Raw genomic sequence first — 14,952 nt, forward strand, 5'->3', positions numbered from 1 at the left:
CTGGGCTATTAGACCCAGACATATTTGTAATTATTTATAGGGTGGGTTTGGGGTGCGGTACCCCCTGTGCTGGTATGGCTGGGCTGCTTCAGGTTGGCACACCCTAACACTTTATTAACACTTATGTTTTTCCCTATCACATTGTATATATTTTGTATTATTTTAATCACACTTCTCACTTACATAGCACTTATGTGCTTCTAATTAACCCCTACTATTTTTCACCTGTATGCTGCCCTGGGGGTGGCCAGCCTGTGCACATGATGGGGTCCTGCACCCCAGACCCATAGCTAGTGTTAGGGACACCCAGTGACAGAGATGCCTTGCCATTCAGCCCGGGGGATTAACACTATGCAGATATATGCAACCAAGATCTCTGTATTATCTGATTATTATGTAGTGTTATTTTTCACCCAATGTACATTAGGTATATCAAAATGTTTTTTCTCACTCAGACTTACCTCTCCCTTTTAGCACCTGAGGGACATCACAATCTTATTGAGCAGCTTGCCAATAAATGTGCATTGACATAAATACTACAATGCAACAGTATCTGAAAAACAATAAGTTATTGTATTCTAGGGATTTGCTTTTATTCTGTAAATGTGGTTGGTTGGCCATAAGCAAGGTTTAAGATGATATGCTGCTATATAAGCAAAGGTGTCACCAGGTGTGGTGACACACAGCACGCACCCTTGATATGCCAGTGTGCCAGAGGCTGAAAGGGTACTAAAAAGGGAGAGGTAAGTCTGAGTAAGAAAAAACATGTTGATATCCCTAATGCAAAAAGGGGGTGTGGATGCAAATAAAGGGGTGTAGCCTCATGGGATCATCACTCCGGGGGCATGCCCAGCATCTCCGGAGATACATGACTGTACTGGGCTGCCCCCGGAGACTGTCTCCCAGCGCTGTTGGCTCCTCTTCTATGACAGGAGCCAGGTGCTGTAGCAGACTTTCACACTGCAGCACCTGGCTACTGTCACTGTGGAGCTGCCCACAGATTGGTGTAACCCCTTCCAGGCGTCACACCCGGGTACGTGCCGCACCCCCTGCACCCGCCTTGAGAGAGAATCATGTTTTCTGATCTATTTGAATAGATTTGTACCAGTCAAGACTCAATATTGTGGGGTAAAGTTACTAAAGCTTCTAAAACAGAGACTTGGTGATGTTGCACATAGTAACAAATCAGATGCTGTCTGTCATTTTATAAAAGGCAACAGAGAAATGATAGATAGCATTGGGCAACATCACCAATTCTCTGTTTTAGAAGCTATAGGGGTATATGCAATTCACGGCGAATCGCGGCAAATTATCGCCGTTTTTTAATTCGACACAATTCGACAGGTGAATTCCGGCAGGTGGCTGCCGGAATTCACCATATTCAATGAAAAACGGATTTGACATTCCCGCGGGCGAAAAACGGCCGATTTGCCGGATTTTGCCGCGAATTAAAAAAACGGGTAAAAACGGGAAAAAGCCGGAAAAAAATGGTGTGGGGTCCCCCCTCCAAAGCATAACCAGCCTCGGGCTCTTCGAGCTGGTCCTGGTTCTAAAAATGCGGGGACAAAATTGACATGGGATCCCCCGTATTTTTAAAACCAGCACCGGGCTCTGCGCCTGATGCTGGTGCAAAAAATACGGGGGACAAAAAGCGTAGGGGTCCCCCGTATTTTATACACCAGCATCGGGCTCCACTAGCTGGACAGATAATGCCACAGCCGGGGGTCACTTTTATACAGCGCCCTGCGGCCGTGGCATTAAATATCCAACTAGTCACCCCTGGCCGGGGTACCCTGGGGGAGTGGGGACCCCTTCAATCAAGGGGTCCCCCCCCAGCCACCCAAGGGCCAGGGGTGAAGCCCGAGGCTGTCCCCCCCATCCAAAGGCTGCGGATGGGAGGCTGATAGCCTTGAGTAAAATGACAGAATATTGTTTTTTCCAGTAGTACTACAAGTCCCAGCAAGCCTCCCCCGCAAGCTGGTACTTGGAGAACCACAAGTACCAGCATGCGGGAGAAAAACGGGCCCGCTGGTACCTGTAGTACTACTGGAAAAAAAATACCCAAATAAAAACAGGAGACACACACCGTGACAAGTACAACTTTATTACACACCGCCGACACACACATACTTACCTATGTTGACACGCCGACTGGCACAGTCTCCGACGATCCGAGGGTACCTGTGAAAAAAATTATACTCACCTGCCAGTGTCCAGAGATAAATCCACGTCCAGAGATCAAATCCTCGTACTTGGCAAAATAAAAACACGCACACCCGTACCAACGGACTGAAAGGGGTCCTATGTTGACACATGAGACCCCTTTCCACGAATGCCGGGACACCACGTGACTCCTGTCACTGAGGTCCCTTCAGCCAATCAGGAAGCGCTACTTCCGTGGCGCTCACCTGATTGGCTGTGCGCGTGTGACCTCAGACAGCGCATCGCAAAGCCTCTCCCATTACTTTCAATGGTGGGAACTTTACCGTCAGCGGTGGGGTTACCCGCGGTCAGCCGCTGACCGGCGGGTGACCCCACCGCTAGCCGCAAAGTTCCCACCATTGAATATAATGGAGAGGCTTTGCGATGCGCTGTCAGCTCAGACGCGCACAGAGCCAATCAGCAGAGTGCAAGGACGTTGCGCTCGCTGATTGGCTTATGAGACCTTTCAGTGACAGCTGTCACGTAGAGGTCTCTGCATTCGGGGAAAGGGGTCTCATGTGTCAACATGGGACCCCTTTCAGTCCGCTGGCACGGGTTTTTGCGTTTTGTTATTTTGCCAAGTACCTGGATTATACTCTGGACGTGGATTTATCTCTGGACGCTGGAAGGTGAGTATAATTTTTTAACAGGTACCCTCGGATCGTCGGAGACTGTGGCAGTCGGCATGTCAACATAGGTAAGTATGTGTGTGTCGGCAGTATGTAATAAAGTTGTACTTGTCACGGTGTGTGTGTCCTGTTTTTACTTGGGTATTTTTTTCCAGTAGTACTACAGGTACCAGCGGGCCCGTTTTTCTCCCGCATGCTGGTACTTGTGGTTCTCCAAGTACCAGCTTGCGGGGGAGGCTTGCTGGGACTTGTAGTACTACTGGAAAAAACTATATTCTGACATTTTTCTCAAGGCTATCAGCCTCCCATCCGCAGCCCTTGGATGGGGGGGACAGCCTCGGGCTTCACCCCTGGCCCTTGGGTGGCTGGGGGGTGGACCCCTTGATTGAAGGGGTCCCCACTCCCCCAGGGTACCCCGGCCAGGGGTGATAAGTTGGATATTTAATGCCACGGCCGCAGGGCGCTGTATAAAAGTGACCCCCGGCTGTGGCATTATCTGTCCAGCTAGTGGAGCCCGATGCTGGTGTATAAAATACGGGGGACCCCTACGCTTTTTGTCCCCTGTATTTTTTGCACCAGCATCAGGCGCAGAGCCCGGTGCTGGTTTTAAAAATACGGGGGATCCCATGTCAATTTTGTCACCGCATTTTTAGAACCAGGACCAGCTCGAAGAGCCCGAGGCTGGTTATGCTTTGGAGGGGGGACCCCACGCCATTTTTTTCAGGGTTTTTACCATTTCATCCCAAAAAAAAAATATATTATTTTTAAAAATATATGAATAATACTTGTGCCTCCAAAAAAGACAAACCAAGTACCTAATCCCTTCTAATATAAATAGATATGATACTAGAACCAAAAAATTTGGTGGAGACAGAGTGCGCAATCAGACCAAGTGAATCGACCCAGTGATAAATACAAAGGAAGTTTCACCTGCTTCCAAGACAATTTCAATACAAACAAGTAGTATTCCACTCTGGCGCTTCACTAGGTTTACATGTAGAGGAATATCTTCATATCCTTAAAACCTATATGTATCTTACATCCAATTTGTAAGAGGATGTAATTCACACAAAAAGAAAGAAGAACAATATAGTGCAGAGACCTTTTTTAAATTGATATATTTGAAAAGACGAATATACACTCACAAGCCAACTTTTAAAAATGAGCTCATCATAATTTCTCTCTCTTATGTCGATTTCCAAGGATGGTTTTATTCTTCATTCTCCATCATTCCAACCTGGATAAGGTGTGTATGTGTCTACCACAATGGTAAAACACAATGGCTCACACGCATAAAACAAAGAAAGGCTTATAGTGCAGACGTCTTTAAAAGATATACACGGTTTTATTCTGACAAATTCGCACTTACATCACATATAAGGATAAAAAACATATAGAATCTCTATTATCACTCCCCACAGATGCCAAGATAGTCCTCACCGAAGCGCAGAGATCACAATAAACTGCTGGTGGGCTACGGTCCCGGAAACCGTGTAGCTCACCTATTTCAGGGGACAGCGGTGGTATTCAGGCAAACGGCAGGACAATGATACAGACCCGCTTAACGCGTTTCGGTTTCCCTTTTTCAAAAGCGGATACTGTTAAACTGAATTTCCCTTCCTTATAAACCCCTAAGTCCTCCCACTTAATAACAAACAGCTGTTGAAGATTCAAAAGTTCATTAGAATATCCCGGCTGATCGTGACTTCCGGTCACGTGACTTTGCGTTCCACCGCCGGATGTCGGGTTTCACTTCCTGCTTCCTGTTTTATGCGGTTCACGTGCGTTCCAAAGCGCCGTGAAGGCGGAAGTTCATCGGGTATAGTTCAATTTTCATAAAATTCACATATATAGCAGCTTTTAAGGTAGCGGGAAGTTCATTCATATATCTTATCGAAAGGTGCTCAAGTACATAAAATAAAAAGCAATATATTAAAACATGGAATATAATATTTTAAAACATAAAATGTCAATCATTTAAAAACCATTTTAGTTCAAATTCACCGTTAAGCCCACGTGGTACCAATGTTTTAAGATCAAATATCCATTTCATTTCTGGTTTTGCTAATCTGGTTTCAATATTTTTGTTTTTCCAGTTTCCTACAACTTGTTCTAATCCCCAGAAATTTCTTATGTCACATTCTTTAGAATTATGGCAGTGTTTAAAGTGCATCGAGAGAGTGTGTGTTTCAAGGCCCTTTCTAATATTATAAATATGCTCACAAAGTCTCACTTTTAGCATTCTTGTGGTCTTGCCTACATATAGTAGGCCACATTTACATTCTACTGCATAGATCACATTCTTGGATGTACATGTGATGAATTGGTTAATTTTATAACACGTACCATTAATGTTAATCTCTTTATATTTTGAGCTTGTAGTTTTAACCGTTCGACATACCAGGCAAGACCCACATCTATGGAAGCCACGCACACGTTCACTACTCCTTTTATTATCACTCAGTGTACTTTTAACAAGTTTATCCTTAAGTGATTTGGACTTCCTATATATAAAGGATGGTCTTGTGGGTATATTCCCTTTAGAACAGGGTCTTGTTCCAGAAGTTTCCAATTTTTAAGGAAAATCTTTTCTATCTCTCGGTGTAGACAACTATAGCCAGAAATGAAGGACCATTCTAAGTTTTTAGAAGGGGGTTTTGTCGATTTATCAGTTAGTAATTCATGTCTAGGCATAGATAAAACCTGGTGTCCTGGTACCGTTTTATTGACGATATTCTTTTTGTGTGGAGAGGAAGTGAAGAGCGTCTTCACTCCTTCTGTGAAAAATTGAATCTTAATGACAAAAATATTAAGCTAGTTTTCACTACGAGTAAAGAAGAAAATAACTTTTTAGATTTAAATATATATATTAAAAATAATAAATTGGAAACACAAGTTTTTAAGAAACCAACAGATTCAAATTCTTTTATTGAGAAGGATAGTCAGCACCATGCAAACTGGTTAGAGGGAATACCCTATAGCCAGTTTTTAAGAGTTAAACGAAATTGTTCAGAAACTCAGATTTGCAATAAACAAATAGATCAAATAGATCAAATGTCAAATTGCTTTGAAAGTAAGGGGTATGAAAAAGAAAAATTACAGACTGCAAAAGAAAAGGTTTTATCTATGCCTATACATGAATTACTAACTGAGAAATCGACAAAACCCCCTTCTAAAAACTTAGAATGGTCCTTCATTTCTGGCTATAGTTGTCTACACCGAGAGATAGAAAATATTTTCCTTAAAAATTGGAAACTTCTGGAACAAGACCCTGTTCTAAAAGGGAATATACCCACAAGACCATCCTTTATATATAGAAAGTCCAAATCACTTAAGGATAAACTTGTTAAAAGTACACTGAGTGATAATAAAAGGAGTAGTGAACGTGTGCGTGGCTTCCATAGATGTGGGTCTTGCCTGATATGTCGAACGGTTAAAACTACAAGCTCAAAATATAAAGAGATTAACATTAATGGTACGTGTTATAAAATTAACCAATTCATCACATGTACATCCAAGAATGTGATCTATGCAGTAGAATGTAAATGTGGCCTACTATATGTAGGCAAGACCACAAGAATGCTAAAAGTGAGACTTTGTGAGCATATTTATAATATTAGAAAGGGCCTTGAAACACACACTCTCTCGATGCACTTTAAACACTGCCATAATTCTAAAGAATGTGACATAAGAAATTTCTGGGGATTAGAACAAGTTGTAGGAAACTGGAAAAACAAAAATATTGAAACCAGATTAGCAAAAACAGAAATGAAATGGATATTTGATCTTAAAACATTGGTACCACGTGGGCTTAACGGTGAATTTGAACAAAAATGGTTTTTAAATGATTGACATTTTATGTTTTAAAATATTATATTCCATGTTTTAATATATTGCTTTTTATTTTATTTTATGTACTTGAGCACCTTTTGATAAGATATATGAATGAACTTCCCGCTACCTTAAAAGCTGCTATATATGTGAATTTTATGAAAATTGAACTATACCCGATGAACTTCCGCCTTCACGGCGCTTTGGAACGCACGTGAACCGCATAAAACAGGAAGCCGGAAGTGAAACCCGACATCCGGCGGTGGAACGCAAAGTCACGTGACCGGAAGTCACGATCAGCCGGGATATTCTAATGAACTTTTGAATCTTCTACAGCTGTTTGTTATTAAGTGGGAGGACTTAGGGGTTTATAAGGAAGGGAAATTCAGTTTAACAGTATCCGCTTTTGAAAAAGGGAAACCGAAACGCGTTAAGCGGGTCTGTATCATTGTCCTGCCGTTTGCCTGAATACCACCGCTGTCCCCTGGAATAGGTGAGCTACACGGTTTCCGGGACCGTAGCCCACCAGCAGTTTATTGTGATCTCTGCGCTCCGGTGAGGACTATCTTGGCATCTGTGGGGAGTGATAATAGAGATTCTATATGTTTTTTATCCTTATATGTGATGTAAGTGCGAATTTGTCAGAATAAAACCGTGTATATCTTTTAAAGACGTCTGCACTATAAGCCTTTCTTTGTTTTATGCGTGTGAGCCATTGTGTTTTACCATTGTGGTAGACACATACACACCTTATCCAGGTTGGAATGATGGAGAATGAAGAATAAAACCATCCTTGGAAATCGACATAAGAGAGAGAAATTATGATGAGCTCATTTTTAAAAGTTGGCTTGTGAGTGTATATTCGTCTTTTCAAATATATCAATTTAAAAAAGGTCTCTGCACTATATTGTTCTTCTTTCTTTTTGTGTGAATTACATCCTCTTACAAATTGGATGTAAGATACATATAGGTTTTAAGGATATGAAGATATACCTCTACATGTAAACCTAGTGAAGCGCCAGAGTGGAATACTACTTGTTTGTAATAAATAGATATGATATTACCAAGAAAAAAAAAACACAAAAAAAACATGTTTTAATTTTTTTTTATTAGTTTCACCCTCCAAAGTGTGGCGGATTGAAAATTACGAATTTACTGTCTAAAAGCACTGTTGTCGAATTTCCAAACTTCCATTGAATAGACTTTGGTCGAATTACAGCATTTTGCAAAAAAGTCGAATTTGTCAAAAGTCGGATTTCAAAAAGTCGAATTTTGAAAGTCCGTTTTTTTTGTCGGAAAGTACTGAATTGCATTGTCGATTTTTTATTTTTGGCGAAAAATTCCTGAAATTCGACAATTTCGGGAATTCGACCGCAATTGCATATACCCCATAGTAAATTTTCTCCTAACAGTCTTTACTAGATGCTAAACAGTATAAGCATCATATAGAGAACAAAGAGCAACACTGTGTATGCAGTATGTATTTAAATGAAATTAAATAATTTATTGTAAAACAATTATTAAATGAAGTTTACGTTACAGTATATTATTGATTTAGTCAAAACTCTCTCATAAAATGTATGTTATCCAAACTGTGCAGTATGCATTCTCAAGCAGACTCTGCTGAGCAGAGGTGTAACTCCCAGAGGCAATGGAGACTCCGGCCTCCAGGTTTCAAGCCCTGAGTGCACACCTGCATGTACAGCAGCATCTCTGTGGTTCACAGCGGAATCCGTGTGACCGCTGCTCATCCAATGAAGCTCTGCGGTGCATCTACTGCTGCTCCAGAGTTAATCGGTTCTATCCCAGGAGCCCTGCTAACACCTGCAATACGTACCAGGACAGCTCCTGTCTGGTACCACTCAGCCTGCGGTACAGCAAGCGATGGTGCACCCGCCACTACTGCAGGACTGTGAGATTGGAGCCACCAGTGAACGCTGATTCTGCATGCTACAGACAGATGAATCACAGGGTAGCTGGAACAATGGTGGCTAATCCCGGGACCAGGATCAGCGAGATCCCGGTATTTAGGCCTAAAATTGTCTGGGATTCAATCCAAGTGTTGGAGCTTCCAATCCCAGGAATTTTGGAATTAGCCAGTCGCCTTTTATTTTCAGCAGACTCAGACGTTGCCTGGCTCCCTCCTCCCAGCTCCCCCTGCTCAGGCTGTGCGCACTGCGCAGCATGACATCATGTCAGTGGTCATGCTGAGCAATCCCACATCAACCACCTGCACTGCCCGGACTGCCCACACATCACCGCAGTCCTCTGTAAGTGGACCCACCATCCCACCCACCTAAATAGATGATGGTAAGTTATGGTGGGGTCGGGGCTTGGCGGGTGGGACACTGACAACCCAATACCGGGTATCCCGGAAACCTTGGGATTGATCATTTTTCAATCTCGATCCCCGGGATTGAAAAAACGTCCCGGCATTGGCCTCCCTAGCTTGAACCCTCCCCATTCACTGCGGGCTTCGGTCCCCGTAGACAGGCTGACAGTGATATCTATATTATTATGTAAGTTGTGTGAACAAATAAATATATATATATATATATATATATATACATACACACACAAGAATACCAAGACTACATAAACCATTTAGGTAAATAACTTAAAATATAAAATATATCCTCTGTATTCAATGGGAGGCAATCAAGTTGCCGACCACCGAGATCCTGACAGCCGGCATATCATACTGAATCATGTTAAATTTATATTTTTAAAACATGAGTGATAGAAGCTTATGCTTCAATGTGGAGCCTACTCTTAATAATTATCTGTCTGAAAAGCATAAACTTTTGTTGCCATTGTAATTCCCGGAGTGCTGGCTTTCCTGCTCTTATTTAGAGCAGCTGTATGGAGTCGCACAGTCATACCCACCCATCGAAGTCCAGGGTATAATTATAATTAATTGCTTATAGCAGGTGAGCTAGAGCTGCCTTTATGTTTGTTTACCCAGTGTTTTCAGCCTCCCTTTAAATTCTCATTAGTAACCACTTTCATTTTCTTTGCTTGTAAACAGGGATGGATTGGGAAATAAAAGTGGCCATGGAAGAATTTGTATTAGTGGCCTCACATGCCCAGCACCAGAGGTGTAGCATTGCGTACTATGTAGCCATGCCAGCAGCAATCCCCTGCCCCCGAGATTTGCCAGAGAGTGTGCAATGTCCAGCATCAAGGGAGAAGTTAAAAGTAAAAAATTAATTAGGAGCATATAATATCATACATTATTAGGATTAGGCAGACAAATCCTTTAGAAAAATATATTTTTTCGCTTATAACACCTATTGTATGCCAATCACCATTCAATCAACCCTGCATGTCGGCCAAGCACAACACTAGACAGCACAAACACTAGATCATCCACAATTACAGAGCCTAAAGGCGGCCATACATTAAGCCGAGGTATCGCATACAGCCTCGCATGCGATACCTCAGCAACTCCCAGCCGGAGGCTATATGACATACGATACATCATATGCAGTAATTTTGCATGTTTCACAAGCGACCCCATTCACTGCTCCGGGATACGATGTATCCTTTCTGCAGCTGTAACAATCTTCGGATCCGATCCGAGACGCGATTTGACACTTTTCACACAATTTATCGGTCATTGTGTCAAAATCATGTAGAAAAGGGCCAAATTGTATAGTGTGTGGGGCTTATAGTGTCAAAATAATTATATACAGATGCTGTATATAAACTGCTGTGAGATGACGGATGGCAGAGCTGCTGTACTGTAGACAATACAAAGAAATGGAATAACAGAATTATTTGGAACAACACAGTGTGTGAGAGTAATAACTACCAGCGGGGTGTAATCAGTAATAGTGCCCCTAGCATAATCTTCTTTTCTGTCACACTGAAGCAAACTGTAAACTTAAGTATACAGTTTGTTTCAGTGGGACAGAAAAGAAGACTACGTTAGGGGCACTATTGCTGATTAATTGAAATATTAGTTCATTTAAAACATAATTAACATTAGTATGCAAATAAGATAATTGTAAACAGATATATAAAAGTAAAAAATACTTAATATACTGGTCTTGTGTCTTTTATAGAAAAAAAAGTTTTGTATTACTTGATACAGAGAAGTAAATTATTTATATACAGTCTAACTCTTTGTTTACAAAGAGAAAATCTTAAATGGGGGAATGATGCTTTGTTAGGGATGGTCCATCTGTACATCTGATACATACCATTATTTTGGTTTGAAAAGTGAGATTCCCCAGTTCATTGCTTGTACAAGTAAAATACATCACCGCTAAGAACACCCTACTATTACTGTACATATGAGCTGCCCCATCGTTAATAATAATAATAATAATAATAATAATAATTTTATTTATATAGCACTTTTTCTCAAATATGACTCAAGGCGCTTAATAGAATGAGACATAATACAGTACAGAAACATAATATAGTATGGTCTGTAACTGCCATAAATGGATTTGTACCAATTTTTGACTCTCCAAATTTCAATTGAAAGTATAGGAAAGGGGCATGGTCATGCCCCCTTTACCCGTGACCACACCGTCTTCCTTAATTTGTACTGTTTTTTATGTGTAAAATGTTGGAGGGTATGATAATGGAGTACTTTAAACCTCAAGGCTGGAAGTGGACTTTTGTGCTATAAGGTGACATAGTGGCACATTTGATGTCTGTTACAGGGTATGGCAGCCACTTGCGGTCCCCTGTGGCTGTAGAGGCGGTGGGGCTTAGCATTGTAATGAGGTATAATTGGCAGCTTGCTTCAGTGAACAGCACTGCTGGTAGCAGCCAGGTATAGTAGCTGCTGCTGCTCGGGCTCTGTCTGTCTGCTGCACAGTCAGGGCATTGCAAAGCATGAAATGGCCCGGGGAGGCAGCTAGCAATGGCTACAGCTAGTTCGGAAGGTACTGTCACTGATATGGGAGGTTTGGGGTCGCTTGCTCCCAGGCTGGATCCGGCTGCTATTGTGGCCATCATGTCCTCTTTTACTAATCCTTTTACTCCTCTAGTCACAATCTCTTCTCCTGGATCGGTATCAGGGTTTCCAGTACACTGCAGGGCCAGCTATTGTTCCCACAACCCCAGGGCCAGTCGTGGATTAGTTCTTGCAGGCCTGCAGGGTGATGGAATATGATGCTGCCCAATTTAAAATTTATTCGGTGGCATATTTAGTGAGTCCCACGGAACCTGCTTCTCATTCCTTGTTGGCCATGTCTAGGGTTTTGTCACCAGATATGGCTTTGCGATCTTTTTCGGAAGATGATGTCAGCAGCCCCGTATGAATAGGAGTTCCTATAAGACTAAGGATCATAGCCAGGTGTGGTTCATTGCAGCTACACGTCTATGTAGTGGGGCCTGCACCCCTGTTTCCAGCAGAAGATTCATATAGGATCTTACAGATGTGTCCTCATACATCTAGCCTCAAAACAACATGCAGCAGGAGATGCCTGGCACGAGTAAGCTGACAAGTCATGTACAACTCCGCTCATATTGGGTGTCTCTTTATACTAAAAATGCATCTTAGTCACAAACAAATTTACAAGTGTTGCAAATTAATTATGATAGTCTCCTGGTGCGGCCTAAGATGCATTTTCAGCAAAAAAGTCACAAAAAAGATGCCCAATGCTAGCAGACTCATGGGACCTGGTTTGCCAAGAGGTGCTGTTGACATGCTTGTGTTGACTGAGCAGGCCAATATGGACTTTAAGTCAGTGAGAGCAAAATGGGGTATAAGTTTAGAAGCCATCAGAACCTATAACAATTGCAAGGCAGGTTTTCGTGTCTTCGCTGCTTGTTATTTAGAAATGCGGCTGGAGGAGCAGCTCAGTGTGCTCAGATATATCCACTTGATTCATGGTATACAGCGGGAATCTAGGAGGCAATGCTTGGAAGGCTTATGGTGAGGAATTTCACTTTAAGCAAAATAGTGTCTGGAACATAGATTTTGGGTGCAAGAATGTGGAGGTGTGGCTCAAGGTTACACAGCCTCATCATGTAGGCTCAGATGCTCCTTAGGTAGGCTCAGAGGCTCCTCTAGGTTATCAGCTAACAAAGACAAATATTTTGCGTTTAATAATGTAATCTGCTCACAGGGGCAGAAGTGTAGTTTTCTACACCTCTGCTTGCATTGCAACTGTGTCCACCATGTGTACAGTCAGTAATCGACCAAGCCAGTGGGTAACAAAAGCACCAAGACTAAATCATATCTTAAAGACCCGATTACAGTGATAAATAAGTTGGAGGAAATTAATTGGGAACCCGGATTCCTATTGGTCATATCGTTATACACAAACATTATGCACCATCATGGATTAGATGGTGTACAATACCATCTCGATAAAAAAAACAAGAACTCGGAGTATTTGCAATTCATCTTAGAAGAAATATCATTAATCTTAAAGAACAACTTCTTCTGGTATGAAGGATATTTTTATTTACAACTTCAAGATACAGCAATGGGCACCAGACTGGCACCCAGTTATGCTAACCTGTTTATGGAGCATTGAGAAGATCTCACAGTATGGGAAGTGCATGACATGGGTGCCAGTCTGATGCTTTGGATGAGATATATAGATGACATCATGTTCATCTGGAAGGGTGATAAGCCCTCTCTAGATCAATTTTTGTACTCATCTTAACAGTAATAACAGGAACATAGAACTCACATTTCAAAATGCTGTAAACTTCTTGGATTTGACTATATATATATATATATATATATATATAGAGAGAGAGAGAGAGAGAGAGAGAGAGAGAGAGAGAGAGAGAGAGAGAGAGAGAGAAAATAACCAAATCTGCACCAAGAACTACTCAAAACCTACAGACTGTAATTCCTACATTGGCTCCAATAGCAAACACCACAATAATTGGATAAAAAGTGTTCCCTCAAGCCAGTTTCAAAGACTAAGGTATAATTTTGATGAGCAAGCAGATATTATGATCAGACAATTTGTAGGGAAAGGGTATGATAAAACTATGATTAAGCAATCCAAATCTAAATGTACAGTAGATTGCTAGACCGAGACATTTTAAAAGGGGACGTATATAATAAAAAAACAAAAAAGAACAGCATTGCCTTTATCACTAAGTATACTACCCAACATAAACATTTAGAAAAAATCATCCACAAACATTGGGGTATCCTAAAAAGAGATATGGTCCTTAAGAACCGTATCCTAGAAAAACATTTTTTCATACACAGAAAGGCTGAGATCTTGAAATAGATATTAGTGAAAAGTGCTTTATCAGTTCCAAAACAGAAGAAAAACATTATGACGAAGGGATACCACAGATGTGGATCATGTGTTATGTGCAAGAACTATAAAACTGAAAACAAAGTTACTGAATTTACTTCAAGAACGACTGGAAGATCAGAGATAATAAAACACTTTATCATGTGCAATAGTAAGAATGTTGTCTATATGTTAAATGTAGCTGTGGAAAACAATATATAGGGAGAACAAGTCGCAGCCTTAAAGAAAGACTGTCAGAGCATGTAAGGAATATTAAGAAGGGCTATGAAAATCACAGTGTTTTCCTGCATTTTAAAGCATTTAAAACTGCATGACAGCAATATAAAACATCTAATCACATTTTGTGGTATTAAATTGGCTCAGGGCATTTGGAAAACAAAAGATGTGGAGACAGCATTAGCCAAATTAGAAATGAAAACCATCTATCAGCTTAAGATGCTGTTACCATATGGTCTTAATAAAGACTTTGAGATTAAATGTTTTTTTGATTGCCAGCTAACTTTTATTTTCCTTTTAGGATTATATATGACAGTAATACAATATTTAATCACTGTATTTCTTTTTTTTTTTTTTCTTTCTCTTTTTCCCTCAATGATGAACCCATGGATTATTCTGGGGATGGGTTGTAATGGGTGGTCTTCTCTCTGTTAATATATGATATGTTTTATGTATCTTAAAGATTATGTGCAATACTCTGTCTCCTCTTTTCCCTTGCGCTGTGCAAGGTGGCTACTTTGTAATTTTCCTGATTACACACACCGTTCATAAATTCTGTGCGAGATGGTTACATTTGCTTCAACAATGTAACGTTTTTATGTAATGTATCATATTCTTGATGTAACGTGCGGTTGGCATTGCAACCTAATACTGATTTTTATGAAAGAACTGTTTTTAATACTATGAGGCTATAGGAAAGGTTAAAGACCAGTGGACACACCTGTAAATAATGACTGACAGGATTTATACCTGAACTGGAAGGCAAACAGCACATCCTGATGAATGAGAGACCTCCAAAACGCGTTGATGTGCTGGACGGAGCC

General features: G+C 41.1%; 1 protein-coding gene across 1 annotated transcript in view; it reads right to left on the reverse strand.

Moving 5' to 3' along the window:
- The window catches only part of LOC134934547 (dual oxidase 1-like), a 435,381-nt gene that overhangs the window by 331,496 nt on the left and 88,933 nt on the right, over positions 1-14,952 (reverse strand). The window lies entirely within an intron of this gene.

Source organism: Pseudophryne corroboree, chromosome 6 (assembly GCF_028390025.1).
Source record: "Pseudophryne corroboree isolate aPseCor3 chromosome 6, aPseCor3.hap2, whole genome shotgun sequence".
NCBI classification, from domain to species: Eukaryota; Metazoa; Chordata; class Amphibia; order Anura; family Myobatrachidae; genus Pseudophryne; species Pseudophryne corroboree.